Raw genomic sequence first — 13,640 nt, forward strand, 5'->3', positions numbered from 1 at the left:
ATAAATGTACCACAGTTTCTTAATCCAGTCATCTACCGATGGGCATTTCGGTTGTTTCCATGTCTTAGCTATTGTGTATAGTGCTGCAATAAACATAGAAGTGCATAAAGATTTTTGAATTGAAGTTTTGGATTTCTCTGGATAGATACCTAGGAGTGGAATTACTGGATCATAGGGTAGTTCCATTTTCAGATTTTTGAGATACCTCCATACTGTTTTCCATAGTGGCTGCACCAATCTGCAATCCCACCAACAGTGCACAAGCGTTCCCTTTTCTCCACATCCGCGCCAGCACTTGATGTTTGTTGATTTATTGATGATAGCCATTTTGACTGGGGTGAGGTGGTATCTCATTGTGGTTTTTATTTGCATTTCTCTGATGGTTAGTGAGGTTGAGCATTTCTTCATATGTCTGTTTGCCATCTGTATGTCCTTTTTAGAAAAATGTCTCTTCAAGTCCTCTGCCCATTTTTTAATTGGATCGTTTGTTTTTTTGGAGTTGAGTGAGTTTTTCATAGATTTGTGATATTAATCCCTTATCAGATATATCATTGGCAAATATCTTTTCCCATTCAGTAGGATCCCTTCTTGTTTTATTGATGGTTTCCTTTGCTGTGAAAAAAACTTTTTAGTTTGATATAATCCCACATGTTTATTTTTTCTCTTACTTTCCTCAAGCGAGGGTATATATCAGTAAAAATCTTACTCCGGGTAATGTCTGAGAAGCTTCTTCCTATATTTTCTTCTAGGTATTTTATGGTTTCAGATCTTACATTTAAGTCTTTAAGCCATTTTGAATTTATTTTTGTATATGGTGTAAGGAGGTGGTCCAGCTTCATTTTTTTGCATGTGTCTGTCCAGGTTTCCCAGCACCATTTATTGAATAGACTGTCATTACTCCATCGTACATTCTTGCTTCCATTGTCGTAGATTAAATGGCCATATAGGCGTGGATTTATTTCTGGACTCTCTATTCCTGTTCCCCCGCAGGGCGCTCTGCTGCGTGAGGGTTGACCACCCTAATGTGGTTTGGCCTCTATGGGCTCCAGTGCCTGCAGAGAACCCCCTCTGGGTGTGTGACCTGCAGGTCAAACCCAGGAGCACTCCGGTTTGGTCTGGAGTTGGCCCCTGGATATGTTGAATCCCGTGCCTCTCAAGCTGGGCCCCGGCAGGGCAGTTTCAGCACAAAGCAAATCACCAAGCACAACAGCAACGACAACAGCAAAGAATAAAATCAAGTACATTGACATGCAAAAAACAGCCAATAACCCTCGCTCGACACAGGCAAAGATATCAAAGATATAAAGACAAAGCAAAACAAAACAAAGCAAAGCAAAACAAAAAGCAGTGACCGTCTCGGCCTGAGCCCACCAAGCAATGTCCAGGTTGTCCTCTGCTGTATCAAAGAGCCCCCTACTTATTGCGCAGGCAGAGCCGGTCACCTGGTGCCCAGAGAAACTTTGGGACTGCAGACTTAAATGCATGGGCCTGAGGGGTCTGGATGATAGTTTTTACAAAGTCAGTGCAGTTTCTGCCCTTGCCTGCACATATGCACACTGAGAGTGGCAGCACCAGTTCCGTGTCCAATACTCTTGAGTCTTAAGGCACTTCTTCAGTGTGTGTGTGTATGGGTGCGGGCGGGAGATTTCTGATCTGCTGAAAGCCCAGAGCTGAGCCTGCCTCACTGCTGATCTCCAGGTGTGTCTCTGCAGCTGCACCCGCCCCACCCTAGGCAAGCCAGGAAGGGTGGGGGCTGGGGATGGAGGGGTCTTCACTCTCCCAGCCCAGCCGCCTGTCGCCCTCTACCCGCAGGCCAGAAAAGGTGGTGGCTGGGGGTGGAGGAGTCTCTTCTCTCCTAGCCCAGCCAAAATCACACACACTTCCCAGTCTCCCTGGGTCAGGGCTGCCCGTCAGGCTTCCCAGAGCCTGAGCACTACTACGGCTCCTCTGTAATCTGACACCTCTCCTCAGTTCAGGGGCCGGTTTAAGTCTCTGGAAGGGCAGGGTAGGATTGGAAGAGCGGGGCGGGGGAGGGGCCCACATATGGAGACTGTGTTCTTTGTCTTACCTAGGGCCCTCTGGCTGCCCTCCCGGCGGGAGAAATCAGCCGTGGGACCTCTCACTGACTCTTTGATCAGGCTTTTATTCAAAATTGGCTGTCCAAAGTGATTTGACCTTTATGGAATAAACAAATTTAAGTTTATGCCACAGGCTTCTTTTCTTCCATGGTGGGTTTCTTTTCTGCGGGCTTCTTCTCAGCTGCTGGTTTCTTGGTAGTTGCAGCCTTTCTTCCCACCAAAGGCTTCTTCTGCTTTGTAGCATCAACAACCTTCTTTCCTGGCTTCTGGCCTGGCACCCCCTTTTCATCTGACTTGGTTTCTAGCACTGCTGCTGCTTTATCCACCTGGAGATGGTGATTCTTGGCATAGTGAAGAGTGGTGTTCCAGCACATGCTCTTTGCATACGGGTTTAGCTTCAACATGATTCTCAGGTCTTTCAGTGGATTCTTCTTCACGACTCTGTGATAAATCTTCTTGCCTGGTGCTCGAAGGGCTCTTTGAATCTCTGGGCTTTTCAAGATTCTGCTAAGGTCTGTATTGAGCATCTTGTACATGGGAAGGTTGTAGTTAATCTAGAAGGAGGGAGCTTTACCCCAAGTGCCATACAGATCATCTAACTTGTGGAAAGCACTTTCAATCCAAATGTAGAAATGGCCCACCTGCCCACCGGGAGCAGGTTTCAAAATGTTCAGTTTGCTTACATTAAACAGAGTAGTTCCAGGGATGTTTCTGAAAGTTTTGCTGATGTCATTGTCCTCATTATATATGATGCAAGGTACCCTGCACTGGATACGATAATGGTTTCTCGTTTTGCCCTTGCCAGCTCTCATTCGCTGAGAGGCATAGACCTGTTTGATACCATTCCAGGTCTTAAGCTTCTTAAGAAGCAAAACAGTTTCCTTGTAACCTTCGACTTTATCTTCAACCACCCAAGGAAATACTTCCTCAATACAATGAGCTTTAGACATGACCAGCGCTGGTGAGGCTGGGCCAGCCAAGGCAGAGGAGATGGCTTACAGATTCTGTGTTCTGTTTACTCTGTGGTGCCAATGGCTCCAGGTTTTGGTTGGTGCAAACATGCAGCCCCCTCGACACATATTGCAAAAAGGACCCTGGCCAGAACAATGTGCTCCATCACCTCAAACTCTGGGAATTCGAGCCACAGCTCTGCCAGTACCCCACAACTCAGCGCTGGTTTAAAGACCTGCTAATTCACTGGCAGTATAGGGCTGTCTATTGTTTTTGTGCACGTTGGTGTGAACAAAGTTCACAATGTCTGGTCAAATGGGAGCTTTGAACACAGCAGGCAAAATGACATTTTTGCCAGATGATTCCCACTTTTCAGAGTGCACCAATATCAGTGGAAAAACACACGCCATGGCAAGGAGAAGAGACAGCCATGCTCCTCTGAACCCGGTGGCTCCCACAGGAAAAGTTATGTTTTTCTTTTGTTACCAAGGAATCATTGCCAAACTCAACATTGTGGAGCTTTAGCCTTAGTCTTTCTTCAAAGACTTTTATAGTTTTAGTTCTTATATTTAAGTCTTCCATTGATCCTGAGAAAATTTTTGTACAGATTCTGAGAAACTGGCTCAAAGTACTACAAATGAATCACCCAAGGTCACTCAACTAATAAGTGGCATAGTTAAGGTGCAGACCCAAGCTGCTAACTTTAAATCATCTTTACCCCACTGTTAATTCTTTTACTTAAGTGATGCCCACTCACTCCAGGCTCATTCATCTATTATTCATTGAGGGTTATCCTACATTTGTCACGGTGCAGTAATACACAGATAGGTACATACACATAATCCTTGATATCAAAGACATCTTAATTGTCTTAGTCCATTCAGGCTGCTATAGCAAAATACCATAGGTGTTAGGAAAGGGTCGAATTTTCATTCTTTTGCATATGAATGTTCAGTTTTTTCCAGCACCATTTGTTGAAAAGATTGTCTTTTCCCCATTGAATGAGATTGCCACCCTTGTAGAAGATCATGTGACCATATACATGAAAGGCTTTTTTTTTTGCACTTTCTAATCCCATTCATCGGTCTATATGTTTGTCTTCAAGTCAATACCATTTTGTTTTGATTTCTGTAGATTTGTAATTAATTTTGAAATCAGGAAGTGTGAGTCCTCCAACTTTTCCCTTTTCAAGATTGTTTTTGCTATTTGCGACCCCTTGAGATTCCACATGAATTTTAGGATGGATTTTTCTATTTCTGAAAAAAGTCATATTTTGATACATTGAATTGATAGATTGCTGAGGGTAGTATTGGCATTTTAACAATATATTTTTTTCCAATCAATGTCTATTTGTTTCTTTAATTTCTATAGGTAATGTTTGTATTTTTCATTGTACCTCTTTCACCTCTTGGTTGTCTACAAATATTTATTCTTTTTGATGCTATTGTAAATAGTTTTCTTAATATCTTTTTTGGATTGTTCACTGTTAAATGTATAGAAATGTAACTGATTTTTGAGTTTTGATTTTGTATTATGCTGAATTTATTTATTAGGTCTAAGAGATGTGTGTGTGTGTGTGTGTAATCTTTAGGGTTTTCTACATATAAGATACCTGTGAACAAAGATAATTTTACTTCTTCAGTTTCAATTTACATGCCTCCTCTTTTTCTTGCATAATTGCTATGTCTGGAATTTTGAGTACTTTATTGAAGTGGTAAAATGGGCGTCCTTGCCTTCTTCATAATTTTAGAGGAAATCTTGTCACTCTTTCATATTGAATATGATGTTAGCTACTGGCTTCTTCATGTGTCTTTTATTATTGTGAGGTGGTTACCTTCTGTTTCTAGTTTGTTGAGTGTTTTTGTCATGAAAGAGTATTGAATATTATCAAATGATTTTTTTTTGGAATTATTGAGATGATCACATGGTTCTTTTCCTTTGCTCTGTTAATGTGGTGTGGGACATTGATTGCTCTTGTAGGTTAATGCCACATTGAATTTTATAACTGTGTTTGCTACAAACTCTCTAGGAAACAAACCAATAAAATATTTCGTTTAGTATCCTTCCTTTATCCTGTTGTTTGAATATAAAAATGTATAATTAGCCCTCCACATTCCTGATATCATGTAATAATAACATCACCATATATTGTTTTGTTACTCAAGACAGAAATCTGTTTCAACAACATAATGTATAGGTACACTTCATTTTACTACGTTTTGTTTTTTAAAAAATTGTGCTTTGCTTTACTGTGATTTACATATATAACAGTTTTTACAAATTGATATTTGTGGTGACTCTGTATCAAGCAAGTTTATCAGTGCCATTTTCCCAACAGTATTTACTCACTTTATATCTCTGCGTCACATTTTGACAATTCACACAGTATTTCAAACTTTATCATTATATATATTTTTGGTGATCAATGATCTTTGATGTTACTATTGCAATTATTTTGGGGCTCGAAATGATTAAGCTTAGTGAGGAAGACATGTCGATAGCAAAGATAAGGAAAAAGGTAAGCCTCGGGCAACAACAGTTAGCCAAGTTATGAATGCAAAGTTCTTGAAGGAAATTAAAACTGCTACTCCAGTGAACACACGAATGATAAGAAAGCAAAACAGCCTTATTTCTAATATGAAGAAAGTTTTAATGGTCTGATAGAAGATCAAACCAGCCACAGCATGCCCTTAAACCAAATCCTAACCCAGAGCAATGCCTTAACTTTCTTCCATTTTATGAAGGCTGAGAAAGGTGAAGCTGCTGCAGAAGAAAAGTTTGAAGTTAGCAGAGGTAGGTTCATGAGGTTTAAGGAAAGGGGCCAGTTCCATAACATATGAAGGTGAAGCAGCAAGAGCTGATATAGAAGCTACAGCATGTAACCCAGCAGATCTAGCTAAGGTAATTAATGAAGGTGGCTACACTAAACAACAGATTTCCATTGTAGATAGAAAAGCCTGATATTGGAAAAAGAGGACTTTCATAGCTAGAGAGGAGAAGTTAGACACATTATGTGTCTTTAAAGATTCAAAGGACAGGCTGACCTGTGTTTTGTGGCTAGTTAGGGGGGTGTCTGAATATCAACCCTGGCACATATTAGTGGGGTGGCCTCAGGCAAGTCACTTTGCTCTTCTGAACCTCCTTTGCTCTTTTGCAAACTACAGAAAATAGAATCTCCCAGGATGAGTTGTTTTTTGGAAGTAAGATTATAATCTATATGAGATACATATATATTTTTCCCCAGGAGCAATGATGCAGTATTAGCTAGTCAGTATTGTGAGACTTCATAGGACACAGCTGCCACACAAATCAAAGAGCATTCCCAGAGGTCATAGAGCATCCTAATTTTTCACATACTTGGCCTCTCCTATCACATGCACTTCCAGTCTCTCTCTCTCTCTCTCTCTCTCTCTCTCTCTCTCTCTCTCTCTCTCTCTCTCATACGCTTTAGGATTCCAGGAAGAGGCTCTTGTGGATGTGGGAGTATTACCCTACCATTTTCCAGACACTTGCAACTGGCTGACATCAGCCCTGCCTAAAGAAGTGCTGGTCTCAGGACACCATCCAGGCTCTCTCCTTTCCCCACTTCCCCAGAAGATGGGCGCCCTCTCCTGCCAGTGCAGCATCAGGTAAGTGAGGGACAGTTGCCCTAGACCTGTTCTGAGCCATTCAACCAGGGTTCTGCCCAGCAGGACCCTGAAACTAGGCAGGCTCTGACAGGACACTGGGTTCTCTCCAGCCCCGCCCAGGGTTCTGGAGCAAGGAGGGCTTTAGTTGCCATGCCATGGGCATTGCGCTGTACAGCCCTCCTATGGCTCAGTTCCTCCACTTAAGATGGCCTGCAGCGGTCAGCCAGCCGAGGCCTGAAAGGATCAGCAAGAAAGAAAGCATTGTGTGACCGCTGCGCCTCCCCACAGTGATGGCAGTTGGCGGTGGAACAGTGGCAGCTCATGCTTTGGGCACAGCGCTTGGCTGGGTGCAGGGCAGCAGGAGGAAAAGGGCGGTGGCAGGTGGAGGATGCAGCTGCTCTGCCCGCCCACCCAAGCCCCCTGCACACCATAGCACACAGGAACCTATGGGAGCCTGCCTGCTGCTCACATGCTTTATTTTCCCCAAATTTGACATCTTAAAGAACTTCAGGGGTCACATAGGGGTTATAAAGCACACACTTTCTCCTCTGGAAGTAGGCCATTTGCTGGTGAAGTTCTTGTCAATATTAAGGGTCCACGTCATAGTTGACGGGTACAATGGCTGAATTACTGTAGTGAAGGAAAAAGAAGATAGAAATTCACAATATGTTTAGTAGCAGACAATTGCCTGTTTTAACTATATCTACTGCCAGTTTTCTACTTTAAATCTCAGATCAAAACACACACACACACACACACACACACACACACACACACACATATCAAAAATCAATTCTATTACAGATAACTTTTTTTTCTTAGAAAACTAAGGAGTCCTAATAGCTAAATATTAAATGTGTATATGTATTTTATTACTTCAGTATTAATTTATAATTTAAGTATGAAACAAAAAATTACAACTTTGAAATGATTCTGAAAAACAATTTAAATCAATTTATTTGTTCAGGTTTGTACACGTTTGGTTTCTAGAAAAATCTATGGCTTGGGAAAATTAAGTAAAAGGGTGAGTACAGAATTTTCCCTATTAATATGGAGCTCACACATTGAAAGTCAACAAAGTTAATTTGGAAAGAACTTTTATTTCATGTTTGAATATATAGGTTGGTGACTTCTTAATTTTTTTCAAAATTTATTTCTTATAATTATGTTTTGTGCTAAAATACACATAAAATTTACCATCTTAACCATTTTTAGTGTACAGTTCATTGCTTGTAAGTATATCCACATGGTTGTGCAAACATTATCACAGCCATCTCTTTTCTTCTTGCAAAACTGAAACACTGTACACATTAAACAATAACTCCCCATTTCTCCCTTACCCAGAGCCTGGCAACTACCATTCTAGTTTCTGTCTAGGAATTTGATCACTCCAGATACCTCATAAAAGTGGACCTATAGTATTCAACTTTTGTGATTGGCTTATTTCACTTAGTATAATGTCCTCAAGGTCCATCCATGTTTTAGCATGTGTCAGATTTCCTTCCTTTTCAACGCTGAATAATATTCCATTGCGTGTATATACCATATTTTGCTTATCCATTCATCAATCAAGGATACATCCATTGATATCTAAATTGCTTCCATCTGTTATCTATTGTGAATAATGCTGTAATGAGCATCAGTGTACAAATATCTCTTCGAGACTCTGCTTTTAATTGTTTTGGAAATATGTCTAGAATAGTAACACAGTAAAAAGGTAACCCAACAAACTGGAGAAAATATTTGCAAATCATGTATCTGACAAAAGATTGATATCTAGATTATATAAAGAAATCCTAAAACTCAACACCAAAAGCAAAAAGTAAATAAATAACTTGATTCAGTAATGGCCAAAGGACTTGAACAGACATTTCTCCAAAAAAAAGAAGAAAAAAGATATGCAAATGACCTATAAGCACACAAATAGATGCTCAACATCACTAATCATTGAGAAAATGCAAATAAAAAGCATAATGAGATGACATCATAGAAATGGAGTCATGAGGTGAGCCTCTTGAAATCTCCCCTGGAATTTACAACAAATTGGACAACTACAATTTCACAAAGGACTCCCTACGCAGCAGACAGGCAAGATTAACAGACGGGCAACTGAAATCATCTAAAGGTGGGCAAATAGGGCGAGAGGTGGATGGGGGAAGCAGGAAGTACACAGACGCAGGCCTTGGGCAGAGTACGCAGATGTAGCTCAGAGCTCTGAGCTCCCTGCATTCCGGAGCTACCACAGCTGCAGGAGGGGGAGGAATTCTGACTGCTAGGGATCCCGTTATGGCCCACAGTCCCACCTCAGGGATCAACATATAATATGGCTGAACCCAATGCTCACGGCAGAGACTTTGGAGCAAAGACTGAGGGAAGAAGGGTGAAAATGGCGATTTAAGCCCTCACTGCCAAGCAGAGGATGGAAGGCTTATGCACAGAGCCTAGCAGGCCCTACCTACCCTCCCAGAGTTTGCCCCACCCCCAACTGCCCAGTGCTAGAAGCAGAACAGTAGCAGTGTCAGATCAAAAGAACAAAATATTTACAGTTCTGAGAACTGTGGCCCACAGCCAGGGACTTGCAGCTCATCTAGTTCTGGAGAAGAGAAGGGAGCCCTGGGTGCAGGCTGGGCTGTGCTGGTGGTCTCTGCCATTGCTCACTACCACCTCTCACAACCCACCCCTCCCCACCCCCACTTACCTGGGCAGATCCCCGCAGGGCAAACAGAGCCACTGAAACACACAGGCCCTGAATCTGGTGCAGGAAGAGCTTCAGAACTTCAGAAGCTTCACAAATCCCCCAAACGAGGTGGTGCCCTGAGAACAGGCAACCTGCTAACAGAGGAAAAGCCCACCTTCCGTAGAATCCCTTGATGGTGTGAGAAGCTGGAACAGTGCAGAGAAAATATAATACTACAGCATGAGAGAGAATTAAAGGCTGCAGTTGGAAAGAAAATAAAGCATTTTCTGGGAAGCAAAGGAAAGACTACTTCCTACCAACCTGTTGCAGAATCCACTTCTGTACATGCCTAGGAAGAGAAATAATAATTCATTAATTGCCATGAATAACCAAGGAAACAAGGCAGCTCAGAAAATAAAATGAATAGTCTCCAGAAAATGAACTTAAAGACATGGAAATATGTGACTTAAGTGACAGAGAATTCAAGACTCCAGTTTTCAAAAACTCAATGAGATACAAGAAAACACAGATAGGCAGTTTAATGAACTCAGAAATATAATCAAAGAACAAAATGAACATTTTACCAAAGAGAATAAAATTAAAAACAACAACAACAAATAAAATTCCTGGAGATTAAGAACTCAATAAAAGAAATGAAGAATGAAATAGCCAGCTTATGTAATAGAGCTGACCAGATGGAGGAAAGAATCAGTGACATCAAAGACAGAAATCTGGAAATGACACAGATGGAAAAAGAGAGAGACTTGAGAGTTAAAAGAAATGAAAGAACCCTACAAGAACTTTCTGACTTCATCAAAAAGAGCAATATAAGAATAATGGGCGTACCAGAAGGAGAAGAAATACAGAAGGGAACAGAGAGTATATTCAAACAAATAATCGATGAGAACTTCCCAAACTTGTAGAAAGAACTGGATCCTCAAATCTACGAAGCAAATCAAACACCTCATTACCTCAACACCAGCAGGCCTTCTCCAAGACACATTGTGTTGAAGCTGTCAAAAATTAATGACAAAGAAAGAATACTCAAGGCAGCCAGGGAAAAGAAGATGGTAACCTACAAAGAAAGCCCATTAGGTTGTCATCAGATTTTCAGCAGAAACTCTACAAGTCACGAGGGAGTGGATTCAAATATTCAAACTATTGAAAGAGAGAAATTATGAGCCAAGAATAATATATCCAGCAAAGATATCCTTTAGATATGAAGGGGGTATAAAGACCTTTCCAGACATACAGAAGCTGAGGGTATTTTCTAACACATGAGCTGCACTCAAGAAATACTGAAGGAGGTTATCAACCTGAAACAAAAAAGCAAAAGAATACAAAACTATGAGTAGTATTATGAACAGACAAAAAGAAGCAGGAAATGGCAAACTGTACACCAAATAAGACACTATACATTTAAAATAACATACAGGATAAAGAAGAAAACAAAACACTTAAAAAAAAAGATGAAAACGACAACTTGCTACTGCAGTGCAGGAATCAACTCACAGAATAAATAGAGATAATTTGCAACAACAAAACATAAAAGGGGGGAGAGTAAAGGCCTGAACTGCATAGGGGAATGAAGAAAGTAAGTGTGCTGAAGAACATGGAATACTCTAACTATGAAACTTTCTTTTACATAAACATAATGGTAACCACTCAAAAAAATTCAAAGGTGAAATATCTAACATAAAAAAAGAAATAGAGGGAAAAACCATAGAATACTACCACACTGAAATAACAGACAGCAACAAAAAGGCAAAGAAACAATGAAGACACAGTCCTACCAGAAAACCAAAGACAGAATGATAGGAAATCTTCATACATCAATAAAAACCCTAAATGTAAATGAATTGAACTCACCAATACAAAGTCATAGAGTAGCAGATTGGATCAAAACACTAAACCCAACCATATGCTGCCTACAAGAGACACATCTCAGCTACAAGGACAAAGACTCAAAGTGAAAGGGTGGAAATTAACACCCCAAGCAAATGGTATCCAGATAAAATCAGGTTTAGCCATACTGATGTCAGATGAAACAGACTTTAGGCTAAAAACGGTAACAAGAGACAAAGATAGATCCCACTTGGGGACTATACAACAAGAAGAGATAACAGTCATCAATATTTATGCCCCCAATCAGGGAGAACCAAAATATACCAAGCAACTACTAACAGAACTAAAGGGAGAAATTGACCAAAACACAATTATGGTTGGGGACCTAAATACATCATTGACAGTTACAGACAGATCATCCAACAGAAAATAAAGAAATAGTAGTCCTAAATGACACATTAGATGAAATGGACATAATTGACATTTATAGAGCACTTCATCCTAGAACATCAGACTATACATTTTTTTCTAATGTACATGGAACATTCTCAATGATAGATCACATATTGGGACATAAAACTAGCCTTAGCAAATTTAAGAAGATTGAAATCATACCAAGCATATTCTCTGATCACAAGGCTTTGAAATTGGATATCAACTGCAAAAAGAGAGCAAGAAAAACCACAAATATGTGGAGATTAAACTACATACTTTTAAAGAACGACCGGGTCAAAGAAGAAATAAGAGGGAGATCAAAAGATACATAGAAACAAATAAGAATGAAAATACATCCTACCAAAATTTTTGGAATGCAGCGAAAGCAGTTTCAAGAGGGAAATTTATATCATTACAGACCTATCTCAAGAAACAAGAAAAATCCCAGATAAATAACCTCATATTACACCTTAAAGAACTAGAAAAGGAAGAACAAATGAAACCCAAGGTCAGCAGAAGAAAGGAAATAATAAAAATCAGAGCAGAACTAAATGAAATAGAGAAAAAGACAACAGAAAACATTAATGTGACAAAGAGCTGGTTCTTTGAAAAGATTAATAAAATTGACAAACTCTTGGCTAGATTCACTAATATAAAAAGAGACACTAATAAACAAAATCAGAAATGAAAGAGGGGAAGTTATCATGGATGTCACAGAAATACAAAGGATCATCCAAGAATACTATGAAGGACTATACGCCACCCAATTCAATAACCTAGAGGAAATGGACAAGTTCTTAAAAACATATAGCCTTCTTAGGATGGACACGAAGAACTGGAAAATCTAAATAGACCGATCAACAGTAAGGAAGTTGAATCAGACATCCGAAACCTTCCCACAAGCAAAAGTCCGGGACCAGATGGCTTCACTAGTGAATTCTACCAAACATTCAAAGAGGATCTAATACCTGTCCTACTTAAACTCTTCCAAAAAACTGAATAAGAGACAATACTCCTAACTCATTTTATGAGGCCAACGTTACCCTGATTCTAAAACCTAGTACAAGGGATAGTACAAAAACAGAAAATTAGACCAGTATCTCTGATGAATAGAGATGGAAAGTTCTAGCAAATCAAATGCAACAATGCATTAAAAAGATTATCCATCATGAACAAGTGAGGTTCACTCCGGGGGTACTAGGATGGTTCAACATCTGCAAATCCATCAATGTGATACACCACATAAACAAAATAAAGGATAAAAATCATATGATTCTATCAATAGATGCAGAAAAAGAATTTGACAAGATACAACATCCATTTATGATTAAAATACTTAATAAAATAGGTAAAGAAGGAAAATACCTTAACATAATGAAGGCCATATATGACAAACCCTCAGCTAATATCATAATTACTGGTGAAAAACTAAAGCCCTTTGCCTTACGTTCAGGAACATGACAGGGCTGTCCCCATCACTTCTGCTTTTCAATATAGTGTTGGAAGCCCTTGCCAGAGCAACCATGCAAGAGAAAGAAATAAAAGGCATCCAAATTGGGAAAGAAGAAGTTAAATTGTCATTTTTTGCAGCATGCATGATGCTATATATAGAAAACCCTAAAGACTCCACCAAAAAGCTATTAGAAATAAAGAAATACAGTAAAGTTGCCGGTTACAAAATCCACGCAGAAAAGTCATTTACATTCCTATATAGTAACAATGAAATTTCAGAAAACAAACAAACACACAAACAAAAAAACCAATTCCTTTTGCAATTGCAACAAAAAAGATTAAAATACCTAGGAATAAACTTACCCAAAGATGTAAAAGACCTATATACTGCAAACTATAGGACATTTTAAAAGAAATTGAAGAAGACACAAAGAAATGGAAAGACATTCCTTGCTCATGGATTGGAAGAATCAACATAGTTAAAATGGCCATATTACCCAAAGCAATATACAGACTTAATGCATTCTAATCAAAATTCCAGTGGCATTTTTTAAAGAAATAAAACAAAAAAAA

At 39.6% G+C, this 13,640-nt stretch overlaps 1 pseudogene; it reads right to left on the minus strand.

Moving 5' to 3' along the window:
- Window positions 1-2,200: 2,200 nt before the first annotated feature.
- LOC117021599 (60S ribosomal protein L4-like) lies at window positions 2,201-3,475 on the minus strand (annotated as a pseudogene).
- Between the last annotated feature and the right edge of the window lie 10,165 nt (window positions 3,476-13,640).

Source organism: Rhinolophus ferrumequinum, chromosome 4 (genome assembly GCF_004115265.2).
Source record: "Rhinolophus ferrumequinum isolate MPI-CBG mRhiFer1 chromosome 4, mRhiFer1_v1.p, whole genome shotgun sequence".
NCBI classification, from domain to species: domain Eukaryota; kingdom Metazoa; phylum Chordata; class Mammalia; order Chiroptera; family Rhinolophidae; genus Rhinolophus; species Rhinolophus ferrumequinum.